Raw genomic sequence first — 19,576 nt, 5'->3', positions numbered from 1 at the left:
GAGCTGACTTAAGATCTCCAAATACAGTGACAAATTATCCACCAGTATTACTAAGTTGTTCTCCATAGGTAAACAATTCAAAGAATGTGCAGCCCAACTGTAGTTTCCAGTGCTCAAAGAATAACACAAAATTTCAGATCAAAGTTTATGTGTACTCCTAACTTCTTTATTGACAGTAAGTTTGTGAGTAGCATCAGTGAAAAAAAGCATTTCCTAACATTTCCAGCTGGCTAGAAGATTCTAGCATATGATGAGCTGGCCTTGGTTACTCACATTTTCATCAATCTCTTGGCTGGGTTATAGAAATATGATATACCTGGGCAAGAAGCCTGGAATGTTTAGGAAACGCCAACTAAATACAGAAGTACAGACCACCCAAAACATATCAAAACTGTTCTGGACTTTCTATACTAGTTACCATAAAATTATGTTCATGACACATTGTAGCTTGGTTCCAACATATCTAAAAGAACTCCAGAGGTTCCAAGTTAAAAGATTGACAGCTTGACTCTTCTAAAACAACAGACTTTTTTACAAGCACATATCTAGCATCTTTTAAGCAGCAGATTTTCCTTAGGCATTACTTCTAGTCTATAAGTTCTAGAGACAGGAGGCTATCACTGAATATTATTTGAACCCCATAGCTATCACATTTTGAGATCTTTATGGACTGTTGATAGTATTCTCCCCAGGGCAATGCTTAACTATTTTTCCTGATATGAAGATTTTCTATAAATCTTTTGAAATTCCCTTATATGTTATTTTAGTGAATTAATTCTTCTCACACCACTGTCTCCATCTTTATAAATGTCTTCACATTAGAAGTCCCTTCTGCTTCCTCTTCTTCTCTTGTCTCTTTCCTTCCACTCCCTTCCCTTCCCTCATTTTCAATCTTTTTTTGTAGATCATATACTTCTGATTATTCTTGTACTTTGCTAGTCTCTTTACAATTTGTTCACATCCTTCTTAAGCTGTAATGTCTAAAGCCAAACACTATAAAACTGTCTCTGTGGCCCCTGCTGTAATTTCTTACCCAAAGGGTTTAGCTGCCCTTGTTCTGGGATCCACCTTTGATAAGCCCCATCTGTGTAACCTTGATTCAGTCTGCTGAAACAGAGCAGTGAGATTGTAAAGAGATAAGAAAGATCAAAATCACAGAGTGATAGGACTGCTGATCTGAGATTGTTATTAGATCAAGGATTCAAGAGAGAAGATGTTGACATGAAAAGATAAAATCTTTAAAAAAAGTAATGCAGAGAGGCTAGCTGAAGGCTGGTCAGTCAGGGATAGTCAGGAGCTGCCAGGCTGGGGTCAAGCCATCAGGGCTGTCACTGTTGATGGAGCTGGAGGAAGGGGACAGCTCCACAACCCTGATGATGGCTCCCAGGAGCTGTGATCGCTGACCATTCTCTCGCTACTGGCACCTCCCCAGCTGGTGAAAGGTTTACTAGTGCTATACCGGAGTGTGGGTACACCAGTGCTTAACTAAATACTATCTGGTTTTTATGTACGTTGGCCACTAAATAGATTATTTAGACTTAAGAGTCACCCATATTCTGCTTACAGTCTATTTATACCCAGCTAATGATGCCTGAATAAACCAATCTAAAAAGGCTCTAACAATGCTGTCTACAAATAGATATCTTACAGGTCTTGACTAAAGATGGCTCATTACAAAACACAGTGTCTTTCAGACAACTGCTTCTGTCTTTGTCTACATAACGCTAAATGTTTGGAAACAAATATAAACTAAACTACAAAAAAAACATTCCCAATATAAAGCACCCACTTTATTTTAGAAACATGGACCCTAGATAAAGGTAAAATGACAGTGTGATACATGTTAACCATACTACTCAACAAACTCTTTGTAGAAAAAAAAAAAAGCTGGGTATAAATATTAAAATTAAATAAAATAAAAAAGAATTATTTCAAAGGAAGAGAGAGACTGGGCTTTATGAGAAAGTGCATACTAAAAATGGACACTAACCGTTTCCATGGGTTTTGAAATAAATAGCTAATTTTAGATCCTTATCTTCAATAACTGTTAACACAGGCTTCTTTTTTAATCTCAAAATTAAGTTATGCTCATTTTTCACTTTTCTTTCCATCATGATGTGTCAGGGAAGCTCCTAATCACTAACGAAGCACCTGTAAGAGGAGGGCTTTGTGCTCCTATTATATTAGCAATGAGGGATGATTCTGGTCATTTTGATAAAGGGCATTTATAACAGCTGCTGGCAGCTTTTGTAACCTCACTGCCTTGAGAACAATAGACATTTTGAGAAGAGTATTCTTGGGGGAATTAATTGTAGTTTAGTCACTTGCTGCTAAATAAAAAATAATACTTTTAAAGGTACTTGTAAAGATCAAGGAAAAAATACTGACTCACAAGTCTTTGTTGTTATACACAGATTAATTTATTATTTTTTACCATATAGGAATTTTAGATGTCTATAGGTGTTAATTCCATTTGAGACAATAATAATATGTTTCAGAGAGTTTGTTTTTTCTAGGAATATATTTTCATTAATTTTAGTTAAAAATAATTGGTTTGCTTACGAAACTTCAGGCAATTCTTCACAAAGACCAAAGGCAGGATTTACAATATTTTGTATTTTTTTAATCATTATGTCAACATTTAGGGGACTCATCAGTCTTTCAGGCACCAACATTCCTTCAATGCCTTGTTTCAGCTGTTAAAATCATGCCAAGATATATGTGTCTGCTTAACAAAACCACTAGATTTCTATAAGTTTGTTACAGGATCATCCACGTGCTGCTGTAGCATGACTTCAGACCCACTTTGAACCCCTTTGTTACTTAACACTTTAGGGAAGATGCCAACTAGCAGAATACTGTTCTGATGCTTTAGCAGTGTTTGGGCAAGTTTATCTTCACTCTTAAACAGCAATCTGCCAAATGCATGATTTTCCTTTATTATTTTTATGGCATCATAGTAAATAACCCATATTCTAGATTGTTGATTTTACTATTCAAATACAACAACAACAACTTGCTCTGAAAAAAATTAAAAACCTATCATTTATTTTCTTTTCTCTCTTCTGTACCTAGTGACAGCTTAGACAATTGCTATATTAGTCTTGCATGTTTTCATTCCCTTTTTAAATAACGTTGCAAAAATAATCATGGAAGGATCTTTTTACTGTCAACTTACACTAGGGCAAAATTACCATCCTGAAAAACTACACAGAAGATTAAATGACACTCTCATGGAAGTCATTTGTGGGCACAAAAGCTATTTGCAAGTACCCCACAAAACGTCGCTCTAGTTGGCTCTGAATAGTCTTACAGGGAACATAATGATTCAAACATAGATAGTTTCTGGTACTGAATATTAAATTGATGCCAGATATTTGAAGTCTAAAATATGAATTTGCTCTAAATCTCAGATATACCCTGAAATAACTAATACAGTGTGCTCTCAATTGTTGTATTTATCAGAGGGTGAGTTCACTTCTGGTATTTACTCAAGACTTATTAGAACTGTGTGAACTTTTTGACCTGAGCATTTGGTTTAGAACATTTTGAAGGTCTAGTTTCCAGCTTGCTCACGTATTTAGAACTCTACAAATCTGGTTGTCTTTCACTGCGGTGGCAACTCTCCAAATCCCTAATTTCTTTAGTCCCATCCAAAGTCTTCCTCTTAGGAAAGACTAACCTTTCTAAGTACGTTAGTCTATTAGCAACATGATACCTTCTTTCATGGGGTGTATAGATAACTCAGTGTAAGGAATGAAATAGCAAAGAATTTTCACCTTTCTTTTAAGGAAAGGTGACTCTTATTTGTAGCAAAAGTTCCCTAATAGAACTGTAGTCTCCTGACATTAAAGTTAAAGCAACAATAACTGCTGCTGCCATCCTTTTTTCCTGTCAGACAAACACAGCTACAGATTTATGTTTAGCTGCAAAAAAGCGGTTTATTTACCTCCAGGCTCTTACAGTCCATTGAAAATAGCTGGTGCATGCCACACTAGCTTTGGTTACGTCTTTTCTCAGGAAAAGGTAAAACTCATGGATTGAAATAAGAACAGTTTAATAACTGAAATAAAGAAAAATATAATAATAATATTATTATTAATAGTAATTAAATTGAGAGACTGGAATAAAACCAAAGAATCACAAGTGATGCACAATACAACTGCTCACCAACTCCTGACCAATGCCCAGCTCATCCCAGAGCAGCTATTGACCCTTTCTGGCCAACTCGCCACAGTTTATGTACTGAGCATGATATTCTATGGTATAGAGTATACCTTTGACCAGTTCAGGTCATCTCTCCCAGTTATGATCCTGTCTAGCTTCTTGTGCTCCTCCTCACTGGCAGAGCATGAAAAATTGAAAATTTTTTGACTTAGGGTAAGTACTACTTAGCAACAACTAAAACATTTGTGTGTTATCAGCATTGTTCTCAGGCTAAAGTCAAAACACAGCACTGCACCAGGTACTAGGAATAAAATTAACTCTATCCCAGCTGAAACCAGGACACTTCCCCTGATGTTTTTATTGAGATTTGCCTTCACTCCAATAATATACTGTGTTATTTTTCCTTTGATACTAGATAACTATTAGAACTCTTGTAAATTGCACTATATACTGTCATTTTCACATGGGGAAAAATAGAAAAATAAAGGTAGGAATTTATCAAATGTCTGTGATCATTCCTGTTAGAGATAGTTGAACAGTTGAGGCAGACTGTGCTGATCTGGTAGAATCTGTCCACATACAACTTCTGAATTCTTGTTGATGTTGGTGATGATTGATAGGAGCCCTCACCCAGATCCCTTATTTGGTGATGGCTGGAACTCTGATAATATTCTGGAAAATGTTGGAGTGCATAAACTGATCTTTGCTAAGTGACTTTGTTGAGACCTAATATTTTTTCCTTAATTCTGTCCATAGATTTAGGAAACAAAGATAGAATCACTCACTACTAGAAGAATGATTTTGTTTGTTAGCTCTCCATGAATAAATTTTAAATTTGGAAGGCTGTGAAACCAAGCATTGATAGAAAATGTACTGATTTGCAGCAAAGAGTAAAACGTTATGTGTTTATGGAAAGGACAACCGGTTTAACCATAAGATTTATTGTAGAAAGTGAAACAAGTTTGGCTGTAAGTGAACCTTGAGCAGAGGTAGAAAGCTTTAGGAAGCAAGCTCAGCGTGCTGGTTGTGCCAGAGGAATATGACCTCAGGATAGAGCGAATTTCAGGTTGATGATAAAAATGTTGAAGACAAAATAACTCAGGGCTTATTACATTATGATTGTGAGTTCATTCTATTTCCTAAGTAAAAAGTAGATTACGTTAGACTCACACTAAGCCTGTGTGAGTTATATATCACAACTGTTAATGTACAAAATGAGCAAAATTATAAACACAGAGTACATACCCTTACAGATGTGTTTCAAGGCAAGACTGTTCATAGTGTTTGAGAGGTCCTTATTGTAGAAATATAGGCACACGAGTTTCAAGGCCCCATTTCTTCACTGTGTGTCCAGAGGCTACAGTAAAGTAGCTAAGGGAAGAAACACAATTTAAAAGAAATTTAAAAGTATACAGGTCCAACGACTTATACCCTGCACCAAGAATAGGAAGTATGTAGAATACCTCTTTTCTTCAACCAATGTGATCCTGACTTTCAGATGAAAAACTGTTGGTTCAAAAGTTGCAATCAGTACACTGTGAATGCAATTTGTGATGGAAAGGCACCAGAATATCAATCCAGTGAGATCAACAATATGTACAATTTATACTATACACTATCGCGTCTTCTCTTTGATCAGTTAAATTTGCATTCTACAGGTCTGACATGGGTATTTTTTACTGTTTGGTACCATTTTTTCTTTTGTTCTTTCATATAGGTTTATCTCTCTAGAGTTTTTAAAAGCAAGAAGTGATGAGGGCATATAGCTGTCTATTACACTGTGTAAGAGTCTTCAGAAGGGCTAGGTTGTGAATTATATGATTTGTTACACATGACTGGAAAGCAGTTATTTTTGAGAGGTATATGGGAGGGAAAAATCATGTATGCACACATGCACATACACATATATGTATGTAACATAGAGTGTCACATGTTCGGCACACTTTTCAAATAGCTGAAAGGTCTGAGGAACATAATTTGCATATGTTCCAATAATAGTAACAAAAATAATAGAAAAACTAGGATATTGTCAGTTGCTTCTAGTTTGGAGCTACTTTACTTTGTGCTGGCTGCCTCTGACCCCCATTGATTTGTTTAGGCAGCAGGCTGTCAAGCAGATGTAGATGCCCCTTGGTTAGTTTTCTTTGGCTTAATCTTTAGGGCATGAGAAGGTATACAGTTCTGTACAAACTACTGCTCTAGCCTTGCAATACTCTGAGACTCCCTTACATGACCTGAGCTTAGAGCTGACCTGGCTTGGAGCTGGAGGTCCTTGCAACTCAAATTGTATGATTCTATGATGATAGGTAATTGTCATTCTTAAATTTATTTTTTGCCATTACAGTTCTGACAAGAAGGTTTGATGGGTTGCTGAATCTGTCACATTACAAGTACATACCAAGAATGCAGACACCCTTGAACAAATGGGACTATTTAATATGACTATGTTTTATGTAAAGTTTCTTTTTTTCCGCTTATTTTTCCAGTGGGCATTTTTTACTTAAAATAGATGCTATGATTTAGCCCATGGCTAGGACAGATTTAACATCTCACCATATATTCCTTTGCATTATAGTAAGTGTTGTGCTTTTTACCATGACTGTCAGAATTTATCATCACTTGAAGAGGTGTAATACAAAAATGCAGGAATCTATGTTGGGATTATTGTCTTAACCAAAGTCTATGGGGAAAGTTATGAAAAATGTAGTATGAAAATAACTCTTTTCCTTTGCAAAGTCATTTTTTCCCCCAGACTTTTCTTAGGATAAAATTTAGAATTACAAAAGTCTTACTTTTAAACACTTTTTCAGTCTGCTAAGATTTTGTCCTTAAGGTACGAGAGTAGATTTTGGTGCCATATGGCAGTAAGGGTTGCTATGGGAATTATTCATTCTTACTGAACTGTAGGGTGATTACTCAAAGCAAATTCCAGTGAGCAGCTTTAATTCATGTGCTTCTTTTTCTTTGAGATTTAATCAGACTTTTTTAATATGTGTGCTATAACCACAAAACCCAGAAAAGTACTTTGGAGATAAAAAAAATACATCTATTCACAGAGTAGTTCAGATTGCTTCTCTGTTCACTTACCTTTTATCTGTGAAATCTGAGTTCAGAATTAAAATAACAAAGTCAGGGAATGTGTCCAAATTTATCTACAGTATGGTGTTGATAAATGACAACACTACAGTTTCCATGAGATTTGACAACTAGGAGAAATGTGATCCAGATGAGTACCCAAAAGACTGTACGCCGAGAATCGCCCTAGAGGAAAGTTTTCTTTTTAGGACAGTGTGTAATTCTTCTCAGTACTTATGGAGGCAGTGTCGTTAAACCAGTTAACAGTAAACACAATAGAATTCAAATTATTTTTCTTTCCAAATATGTAATTTACCCCTTTTGGAAAATCACTTCCTTTCAGGTATGAAATGTCTTTTGTGTATGACAGCAAACTGGGAGAAGGGGGAGAACAAAGGTTTAAAAAAGTTGGTGTTTTTCTGGTTTTTTGTTTTTTCAATTATAATTTGTCTATTATTTTCAGTGAAAATTATGTGTAGCATTGATATGCATCATGCACCTGACTCAGATATTGGTGAGAAAGTGATATATGCAAACAAAAGAAAAAAAAACCACTCTTGGGTTCATCTATTCTGTCACGTTGACTCACTTAACTCCGGACCCTAGGCCTCTAATCATCACCTCTGCACACTTGCTCTTTTACTCCTGTTTTAAGTAGCAAATTTCTTGCCTTGTTGAGGTGACCCAGACACACAGGAACTTAAGCAGCATGCATGCTCCAGTACTGAAGGTGTACCTCTTGGTTGGAGGAGTAGGATTCACTTTCTAGCATATATATCAAATACATAGTTCTCTCTCGCAACACTAAAAAATAGAACATACTTACACTGTATGTAAGAATTAGTCTATAAGGCATGAAATACCTACTTACAATCATAGCTTTTGTTGTTAATTTACAGATGATACACTGAATCTATGTAATCTACCCAGACTAATTTATTCTGACAAAATTCCAAAATGGAACTGAGTCTGCATATGCTCAATGCATTGCTAACATCTACTGCTGTGTACTTGTGGAGAAGAATGAATCTTCAAATCAGTGTCCTAAAGAATCCTAAATTTCACAGTGGGCTTCACCATTATGAATGCCTAGCAGAAAGAAGAGGCTTTGTCATTCAGACTGAACAATCTTTCATTATCTTTTTCAATTCCCTTTTCTAATTCTGGAAATGTACATGAAAAACAATCTGCACACACACAAATATATCTAATTTGATGAGGATAACAGCAGTAATCAAGTAGGTGAGTAAATGTTTACGAGCTAGGATAAAATGTATGATCTCATGGCTTTGGTGAAGATTTGAACTGAATTCCTTTTCTGACAGTGAGACCTAAAAGATTTTTAACATAGTTGTCTCAGGCAAGCCTCAGAAACCTACTAAATAAAGACTTAAGAGTTCAATACAAATTAGACATTTATACTAAAAAGTTACAAAAATGCTCTAATTCACTAAGCACTAATTTAATTAACATCAAAATTTGGATGCAAGTGCTTGTATTTCCCTGGCACAAAAATATAAACACCTACTCATCAATGAAATAACTCCTCTGTGGAGACCAGGGTGCTTAGTTTTCACCTTAGCAGTGTTCCGATCTGAATATGAAGATAAAAAGTGTCTAAACTTCACTTGAATCTGTGTGGACTAAGGCAGAACCGAGATAAATGGGTAAATGCAAAACACAGCAGTAACAGTCACTTTCTATTCAAGATACAGTCAGTAATGGTGTTGCCAGCTTACGTACATTAAACTTACGGTTATAAAATTTAGACAGAAAGTGAAGAAGGGGATTATGTGGGTTTTATTTAATTGTGAGTGAATTCAACCCTCTTATTCAACCCTCAAATTCTTATGAGCATTCTAATTTTACCATTCTATTTCTGGTAGAAATACATGTGTTCCTTCATCTAAATTATGTTCATTGGAAGAAGAAAGCTTGAGCATGCTCTTACCCTTCACACAGCTTTTGGGTAAGTTTTTGATACAAAAAACTCTGACTCAGAGGTTTTTCTGTCCGTGATTTGCATCTCTGAGTACTGCTATAGTTGTCTCTGGCTGCCTTGCATCCTTGTGTTGAGATGTTTAAGTTATCACTCTTCCTGATGCTGCAGACAGTATTATCCCGCATCTTCTTTTTGAGGAAATAGGGATGAAATAGTGAGCTATTTCCTCAGTTATTTCGTCTGGAGACACCTGAGTAGTGGATGGCTTTTATTCCATTGGTCAAGATCATAAGAGTCACAATCCTTGCAAGTCCTAATTGAGAGGTGTTTGGTTATACACAAAATCTGAGGAAGAAAAAATGACGGTTTTGTCTCTGTTAGAATGTATACTTTTGTTTTGTCTGTTGGGTATTGCCCCAGTATATTCTTTCTGATATTCTGCCATAAAATTTTTTTTTCTTCTTCTTTTTTTCTCCCCACAAAACTGCTGTCTTTAGCATCTTCAGAAAAATATACTATATGAATTACATTGTTTTAGTTATCATAATGTAAACTGTGGACACCTTCTGTTGGGTTATTATTCTATTATCCTCCTAAATGTAGTGAGCTAAAATGGTGTGAATAAGTTGAGGGATACAAACCTTGTATTCCTGCATGAATTTACAGGGCTCTACTGAATGCCATTTCTCCTGTGCGCACAACCGATTTTAAAATTTGATCAAGCAGATTGTTCTAGCTTTAGAACTGACACTGATAGCATAAAGAGGAAGGAAAGGAAATTATTATGGAAGTGTACAATCAATAAATAATGAATAGTAATTATTTATTGGACAGTAAATCAATGAAAGAAGCTTGTGCCCATTTTCATGTTGTCAAAAACACAACAGATAACTAGGCATAATCGATACAAAGCTAATTTCTAGACAAACTAAGAAATGATTGATTTAATGAATATTTATGTGCTCAATGCATCAAAGAGGCATGAAGTCTTTCTGAAAAGGTAAAAATTTTGTACATCTCTCAGGCCTACCCTTATTGCAAATATAGTCCCCGCATAAACCCCCCCCCCCCGCAAAAATATTTTAAATATAAATTCTATGATGTTTTCAATTTTTTTCTGCATTACTGGGCAATTAAAGGAAAATATATCATAATATTTTATTAATAAAAGTTCAGTTTCCAGTTAAACCTCAGGTTCTGGTTTTGTCCACGTATTCTTTTAGAAAGAAAAGTTCCTATAAGTGTAAAAGTTTGACTCATTCCTTTAATGAGGTATTCAACAATTCTTTTGTAAGACTTTTTACTAATCAGTAGGTAACTGTGTGGATGTCAGTAAAAGGATGTTCATGTAGAAAGCAATGAAGAAGTGTACTGAGCGATATTTTAAAGCAGTCAGCAATGATACTGTGAATTAGCTTGCCTTTTTTTCCTTATCACATGAAGAGGAACATAAAAAGTCAAAAGAACTAAAGAACTTGTTAATTAAAAAATATATTTAGAAGATGTATTTTCTCCCATCCCCCCCCCCTTTTTTTTAACTTAGAGATTTATAGAGGGTGTTAAACAGCAAGAAATGCAATTTACAAAGAAATGTAAGGTTGAGAATCACCATATTGTTCCGATCCTGCTGTTTTATTTCAATATTACTGTGTATGTTTCAGTAAACTGTGGTTTTTAAAATACCTTCTGGATTTGATCAAGTCAATACATTTTCCAGCTTTGATATGGACAGGGCAATGTGGTATGGTGCTCTCGTATTATTAGATATCATCTGAAGTACTGCATTCAGCACCCCCCACCTGGAGTACTGTATTCAGCTCTGGGGCCCCCAACAACCCTGTGAAGGACCTGAACCTGTTGGAGTGAGTCCAAAGGAGGGCCATGAACATGATCAGAGGGCTGGAGCACCTCTCCTATAAAGACAGGCAGAGAGAGGTGGGCTTGTTCAAGTGTAGAGAAGAGAAAGCTCTGAGGAGACCTTAGAGCAGCCTTCCAGTACCTAAAGGGAGCCTACAAGAAATCTGGAGAGGGACTTTTTACAAGGGCATGTAGCGATAGGACAAGAGGTAATGCCTTTAAACTGAAACAGGGTAGATTTAGATTAGATATTAGGGAAAAATTTCTTCACTGTGAGGGAGGTGAGGCACAGGAAGAGGTTGCCCAGAGAAGCTGTGGGTGCCCCATCCCTGGAAATGTTCAAGGCCAGGTTGGATGGGGCTTTGAGCAAGCTTGTCTAGAGGAAGGTGTCCCTGGCCATGGCAAGGGGATTGGAAGTAGGTGATCTTAAAGGTCTCTTCCAACCTCAACCATTCTATGATTCTATGATTGGATACAGAATTCGGTCTCATTTCTGGAAGTATAAAGGATGAGAAAAATGTGATGGTGCTAATTGATAATTTTTGTCTAAAGAAGTTCAGTGTGTAATTTCACACTTTTTTTTTACTGGTCGATATTCACTGCTGAAGAGAAGTGTGCGTGTGTTGATTATATGCTAAATTCTACAAGCTAAAAGAATTCATATGCCTGATCCACAAAAGAAGAGAAAGGTCAGTGAGGTGGATTACCTGACTATGCTTTGCCTTAATATGATTGAGAAAATAGAGTGCACTATTTCAAACTGGTTAGAGTCATAATATGATTTGTATATCATGCCTATATCACTCTTTCAAATTATTTGAATGTGTTAGGCAGTAGGTCATACCTAAATCGTAATGACTCACTTTGCATTAATAACTATCTATCTTGCTAGATAGAAGTCATCACCATTACATTTCAGGGGCTCTCAAGTAGAGTGATTAAGAGGAGAACATTTTTATGTGTAAGCTGTGATGTAGCTTTGCAATAAAAAAGTAGAATGAGAATTATCCATAACACATTTTCCACTTGCCTCAAGTAAAAGCTCCTATCTGTCAACGACTCGTTGCAGATAGTCATTTGTGATAAGGCAGAATCTTGCTAACAGCGGCAGGAACTTCCCTGACTGCAGTTTCTTCTGAAACTGGTGTCAAAGGGGATAATCCTCTTTATAAAGGTGTTACAACTAGATTCTATTTACTGTATTTTCAGATGTTAATTTACCTGAATATAATTCTACAGCTAAGTCTGACTATTGCTGGGACTGCTTCACCGTCTAATGTATACTAAAAATGCATCTTCCCTTTACATATGCCACATGCACAGCACACTACTGGGGTCTGATCTCATTTAGAATCTCATTTAAATCTCATTTGGCCTTGAATGTCTCCAGGGATGCCACATCTACCACCTTTCTGGGTAACCTGTCCCGGTATTTCGACACTCTCATTATAAAAAAATTCTTCTTAAATCTGATGTGAATCTACCATCTTTTAGTTTAAAACCATTATCCTTTTTCCTATCACAATAGGTGTGTCCCCACCTTTCTTATAGGCAACAGTAAGATCTCTCCAGAGCCTTTTCTTCTCCAGGCTGAATATCCTCAAATCTCTCGGCCCGTCTTCATAGAAGACATGCTCCAGCCCTCTGATAATTTTTCTGGCCCTCCTCTGGACCTGTTCTAACAGGTCCATGTCTTTCCTGTGCTAAGGCTCCAGAGTTGGATGCAGTACTCCAGGTGGGGTTTCACAAGAGCAGAGTAGAGGGACAGAATCGCCTCCCTTGATTTGTTGGACACACTTCTTTTGATGCAGCCCAGGATACGGTTGGCTTTCTGGGCTGCAAATGCACATTGTTGTCTCATGACCAGCTAGTTGCCATGTCCACTAGTGCTCCCACGTTCTTCTCTGCAGGGCTGCTCTCAATTCCTTCATGCCCCAACCTGTATTGGTACAGGGGGTTGCACCAACCCAGATGAAGGACCTTGCACTTGGTATTGTTGAACCTCATGAAGTTCACATGTTCCCACTTCTTGAGCTTGTCCAGGTCTGTCTTCCCTCCAGCATGTCAACTGCACCACTCAGCTTGGTGTCATCAGCTGTTTGCAGCATTCTGCACTTGAGGGTGCACTCCATCCTACTGTCTATGTCATTGATGAGGATATGAATCAGAACTGGTCCCACTACAATCCCCTGAGGGATATCACTGGTCTGCTCTAGCAGATGTTAGGGTGGTTGAACCTTGATACCAGGGTTGTCCCTCTCTCTTATTTTTGCCTAGCACTTTGACAATTTCCACTCCTCCTTTAATGAAGCACCACCAGCACTTAACTCATTTATACCTGACTTTTTTTTTTTTTTTAAACAGTAATGAAAGAAACCAGCTGATTTCCTATATATCAGAAGATGTACCTTGCATGGCTTAGCTGGTGTAGGTGCAAATGGATAGCTATTGCTTCATCTTTGGTTTCCCATTGTTTTGCTCCTTCCTTTTACAAACTTATAATTTTTGATGAAATGTAGTAAGTTGGAGGAAATCAAAACTAAAGTATATAACTTTTTTCAACATTATATTTGTATGGTTTTGTGATAGATAAGTGTAACATTTGTGTGTCAGCTGAGGCAACAGAAGGATTGCATTTTCCGTTTACATGGAGTGTCTGCTTTGCTTGTATGTCCAAAGATTCGTTCTAGGCAGTGTGTGTGAGATTTAAAGGAGAAGGGACTAAATTAGTTGAAATGTCTAAGTTAAAGTATTTCTAAAAATAAGCTTAGTCACCCTTTAAAAGTGCATTATGAGTATTACTTAATTTACATTTAAATTTTATGGTCATTTCTGCCTTTTAATTTGCCAATTGTTATAGACTTCATATTTGAGAAGCTTTCTTACTCATAGAATTTCTCCTCCTGCTGTTTGATGGCATTAAGGGGTCATAATTCTTTGTTTATGATCATCTGGTCTGTTACTTGGAGTATCTGTAATGTCAAAAATAAAGTATTACGTGCATGACTTGTCAGTACCAACAGCTGGCAAACAGATGATAGGGTATGGGTACAATACTGAATATCAAGGCTGAAGAATTCCCAATTCTATAAAAGTAGAAAAAATATAGGTAAATTTATTAGGCTCATAGTTTAAAATCTTCTCAGAAAAAAAAATTATTTTATTTCTTCCTTATCTTATAATTGCATGGATTAGCATTAAAAAAAGGGAACTTCAGTAAGTTACAGTGTACTTTTTGTCTTGGAATGAAAGATAAACTAAAATATTATGAACATGAAAAAATTAATTTCTTCATAGAATCATGACCGAAGTCTTGCAGACTATTTGGGAATGCTAGCAAGATAATCCACAGCAAGTCTAGCTATTTATTGAATTTTCACAGAGATGTGAAGATTTAGCTTGTAAAAAAGATGTTGTAAGATCAGGATTCATCTTAGTGAAAGAGCACTAGGTGTGCTCTATGAAAGCAGCTATAAGACAAAACAGACAAAACCGTGATAAAACATTGTAGTTTATCCTTCTTTTCTCGTATCTTCATTGCTCCTTCTTTAAAGGCTTAACATCAGCTGATGTTGTATTACATGAGATCATTTCTCAGTGGTATGGTCTGTAAAATCCCAATTGACAAAACATGAGGAAAGCAGAACAAAATTAAAAAAAATACAATTACCATTCTACAGGAAAAATAAATTACTGTTGAGTCTGAGTCTTATTACTGTTCACATCTGTCAGAATACCTAGTCACTTTAGAATAGTTTACAATCACATAGGATATCCTTTTGGTAGCAGTTCAAGCCTGTTGCTAAAGTTGACAGTACTTGTTACGATTTTCTCCTGTTAAAAAATTCCCTTAACACTGTTTAAGATCTGCTGGCATTGTCAGTTCGGTGCTGTAGCATACTGCAGCCCACCATACTGCAGACCTGGAGAAGAGAAAAAGCATTTGGTCAGTTAATGTTCATGTGATTTTTGCACAGAATTTTATATCTCCAGATACCTTCATGCCATGCAGCCCTGGTCCACCAATTAGATCCATCAGTAGACTTTTCAGTTTTAGCAGTAACTAGAAAGCACCGTTTCATTGATACTAGAAAATATCAAATCATTAATCACCTATATAGACAGTAATTATTTCCTCCAGCAATGACTCATTTATTCCTGAGGTAATCAGTTTCTTCAGAATCACTTAGAAAAGTCTAAGTGTTTTCCTTAAAATAATTTCTTTTCGAGAAATATTTCTCAATGAGGTTAAACTTATATAACAGCTAGAGAAAAGCACACAAAAATAAAAAATCAAACTATAATTAACAGTAAACAATGCCAGAGCTTGGAGTGACTGTGAGGTTGTTCCCTAATCAGTATTTATCACTGGATGATGATTCTCATTATAACTATGCAGTAGTCACTTCAATATGCTCATACTGATTATGAGACAATTTAGAAGAGGATGAAAAGGGCCAGGCTCGCCCCTTAAGTAGCATATATAACGTATTTTTGGTATAATGGCAGCTAAAGTGAGCAATATTGCAAATGCAGATACCTGGTATATAAAGAAAAAGTCCATGCAATTAAAAAGGTTGACATTTGATTATCAGTCTTGCAAGGATATATGACTATTCTGGGAAAATGAGTCACTACTGAGTATTTCTGGGGAACAGAATGTTTGTGAAATTATTTGTCTTATTCTGAGATTTTGATACTTTAGTTCTCAACAATTTCCTGATGTGGAATTACCTGATTGGGTGGTTATATATTCTCTTCAGAGATGTAAGTGGAGATTATACTGTCAGTGTGAAGTAGTACGGAAATTGTAGTGTCAGGGCAATGTATTTCATGGTTTATCTTTCAAATATACCTGTTTGAGAAAAACTGATTTTTGCTTTTACTTCTACAGTGTATAAATTCTGGGTCAAACCCTCTTTTTTTTTTTTTTTTTTTTTTTTTATTTGCTACAAGTATGATTCTTTGTCTTTATGTACCTTTATGTTATTCTGGAGCCAGCTAGAACTTCCACACCAGAAGCATCCACTTACCTTGCCACATAAACTCAATACAGTAATTTTGACACTATCTGACAATCATCCAGGTATTTATTCTGAGAGACTCAATATCTGTATTTGAATTGTTTTGGTGTTATAAATGACAAAGCTCTGAAATACCATATTTCCAGCCTTTCAGAATGGTAAAGCTAACTGCTAATAGGCAAGTAGTTACTGACTGGGAGACTAAGAATTTAATGGATAATTATGAGAAAACAGCTAAGGGAAGCTAGTAGAAGAGTTGGAAAGACATGAATCTGTAGATCAAATATACTTGAGAAATTCCAGATAGATAAGCTTCTTATGTGCTCTATAAAGAATATAGAAACTTTGCGTGTCTTTGCATAACGGTTCATCAGCCTGGTAATTAAAGCAAAGGATTCAAATGTGTATAATATAAAATGCTGTGTAATTATCTGCCAAATATTTACATTGTTATTGCAAATTTTGTTAAATTTGTAACTCATAACAATAAATACAAGGAAGAGAAGAGGTGGGAATGGCAGGGAAGAGGAACACCCAAAAACCTGCATGCAGAGATTTTCCAACAGGATGTCTCAGTGGAATATTCAGTGAATATTTGTTAAACATACTTAAATTTTCCATTGCCCACTTTTTGACATTGAAGCATGTAAATTAAGCTTTTACAAGCATTGAAGCTTGTAAATTAGAACAGGAAATATTCTCATTTTCTCTTTAAAATATTGTTGACAAACGGATTTGGTTTGCTTGGATGTCCAGCATTTTTCATTCCAGAGTTCTAGTACTGTTTATGCTGCATCTCCTTTTCTGACTGTATTTTGGAGCAGGTGGAACTTGGCATTTGTCTCCCGCCCATGTGTAAATATTCATCTGAGAACTGTCCACATATGAAAGAGTTTCCATGAATCATGATGAATACCCCACGAGGGTACTTTGCTGTTACTAAAATAACTGGGAATAATGCTATATTATTCCATTGCTTGTTTTGATTTATCTCTGACCTTTAAGAGGCAAGAATTCCCTCATGTCAATAAACTTTAATCTGGTGCCTTATATTTCATAATGAAAAGGCTGCACATCAGAACATTAAAGTTTTACATAACACCTTTGCATCTGGGCAACAGAGAGAACACAATGTTTTTAGAGACTTGATACTGCTAGTAAAATCTTTTCATATAAGAAATATAGCCAGAAAGAAAAAAAAAAAAAACCCTCTTAATTTAGTGTTTTATGAATTTCCTTAATGGCTGATTGACAGTTCATTTTTCTGCTATTTAAAATACTAGTAATGAGAAGCTGAGAGGATTATGTGAATAGAGACTAACCAGACCCCTTGTGAATATACAGTCATTCAAACACCTTTCTATAATGACACAGATATTCCGTTTCGTCAAAAACTCTCCTGCATCTAATATGCTTCCCCAAGTAGGAGGGTTTCATTAAAAGGCAGCTAGATGTGAAACCAAAAGTAAACAATTTACATATTAAAGCCACCTTTTTTTAGTTTAGATTACTTTCAATGTATCCTTCACAGATTAGCAGATTTAATTACCTACAACTGATGATAGTGGTAAATGGCTTTGGAGACAAAGTGGAAAATGACAACCTTAATCTGTATTTTGGGATGCCTGCTACCAGTGTTCAAGGTGATTACTCTGCCTTAATTCCCAGATTGTATCATGTAATTCAGTTTACACAGCTGCTGAAGCTCCTATGAGGTGATATGGTTCAAATAAAGAACCAGGCTTATCCCTAATGTAATTCAGCCTATGATGCTAGAACTCATATAAAATATGTCAAACACTATATCAAACTAATTCTATAACTAGTGTCCAATGGACATAAATTTTCCCTTACATGGAAAAAATTATTATTATAGTGTATGCAACTACAGTTAAACTTACTACATCTGTAACAAATCATTCATTAACAAAACATCTGAACTGTCTGTAGTGTAAGTCTACTGTTGTTGTTCATCAAGTATCATAAATATCTCATGAGGCTTTGCAAGTGGAACCAAAGGATGATGAGGATAATGGTAAGGTAGGTTGGAGGTGTTGCCAAGGTTAAGATGGCCTACGCCCTGCATCAAAACTGCTTCCATAAACGAAAAAAGGTGGGTCATTGTCATAGGAGACTCCCTTCTAAGGACAATACAAGGCCCAATATGCAGACTAAATGCACTTATGAGGGAAGTCTGCTGTGTCCCTGGGGAACAGGTTAAAGACATGAAAAGAAAATTTTCTACCCTGCTATGGCCCTCGGATTATTATCCATTATTGATTTTTCAGTTGGGCAACAAGAATTCTGAAGACAGACTTCAGGGCCTTGGGACAACTGCTAAAGGGATAAGGAGCACAAGCAGTGATTCCACTTACAGGAAGTGATGAGGGAAGAAACAGGCAGAGCAGCAGATCAATGCCTGTCTCTGAGCTTGGTGCCAGTGGCAGAATTTGGGCATTTTTTTGCTTGGTATACATGAAACCCAGCCTGCTGGCAACAGATGGGGTATACCTGTCTCAAAGGGGAAAGCACAATTCTGATTTTCCATGTTGCATCACTCTTTCTAGAAGTCCTAAATTAGTTCTTACTTTTATAATTTATTATTTCTGTTCTCACCATTTTTGTTAACCAGTGAACCAAAGATGCCTTGGTAACAGTGAACAGATTCCACGTCATCAATTCCTCAGGCATAACAGCAGGCTTTTTTAACATTATGCATCAAGGTCTTAATGTTATGATTTTGAAACCTCCAAATTTCTTTCTGCATTCAAAAACTTTCAATAACTTTCAAAACATGTTATCCCTACACAAAGAGGCTGATACCCCATAACTGTATTGAAAATTTCACTTAAATATTTTATTCAGATTTTTTTCATCTATTTAAACAAACCTTCTTTACTTATAGTAGGTATATTGACCCATCCTTTAATGCAGATATTTTATCTTATGTTTCCAAATTGCTTCATGTATTTTTTTTTTTAAATATATATAATATTTCCCAAAGATCTTTATGAAGTAAGTGAAGATTATTATATTACTTACTATCTTATTATGATAATTTTTATTACTTCTAAATTATTTATGATGTTTAAGAAGACAAACACATAAACAGCAGGTTCAGCTTTCATTCTCTATTTTACACACACACACATATATATATATTCTGGTAATACCTGATCAACTAAGGTAAAGTGCTCTGCTTTTTTAGCTGTGTTTCTTAGATACAAACTGTTATAATTACTTCATTTAAACCATATTTTGAATACCAGTTAGGTCATAGACTGAAGTCTATGGAGTTAAGTATCTAAGAGAAATCTGATTAAGAACTTTGAAATATGCTTTCTACAGGTTCAAAAGTAATACACTTAATTTAAAATACTTTCAGTTTATCCAAGTCTTTTAAACTATATTTCTCTATAGATAATTCACTTCTGTGAAATTTTCTATAAAATTTTTAATTATATTAACAGATACTCTTGCCAGCTTCTGATGTGCCAGCTGAAGATGTAAT

Source organism: Strigops habroptila, chromosome 6, assembly GCF_004027225.2.
Source record: "Strigops habroptila isolate Jane chromosome 6, bStrHab1.2.pri, whole genome shotgun sequence".
NCBI lineage: Eukaryota > Metazoa > Chordata > Aves > Psittaciformes > Psittacidae > Strigops > Strigops habroptila.
Note: the sequence above shows the minus strand (reverse complement) of the source record.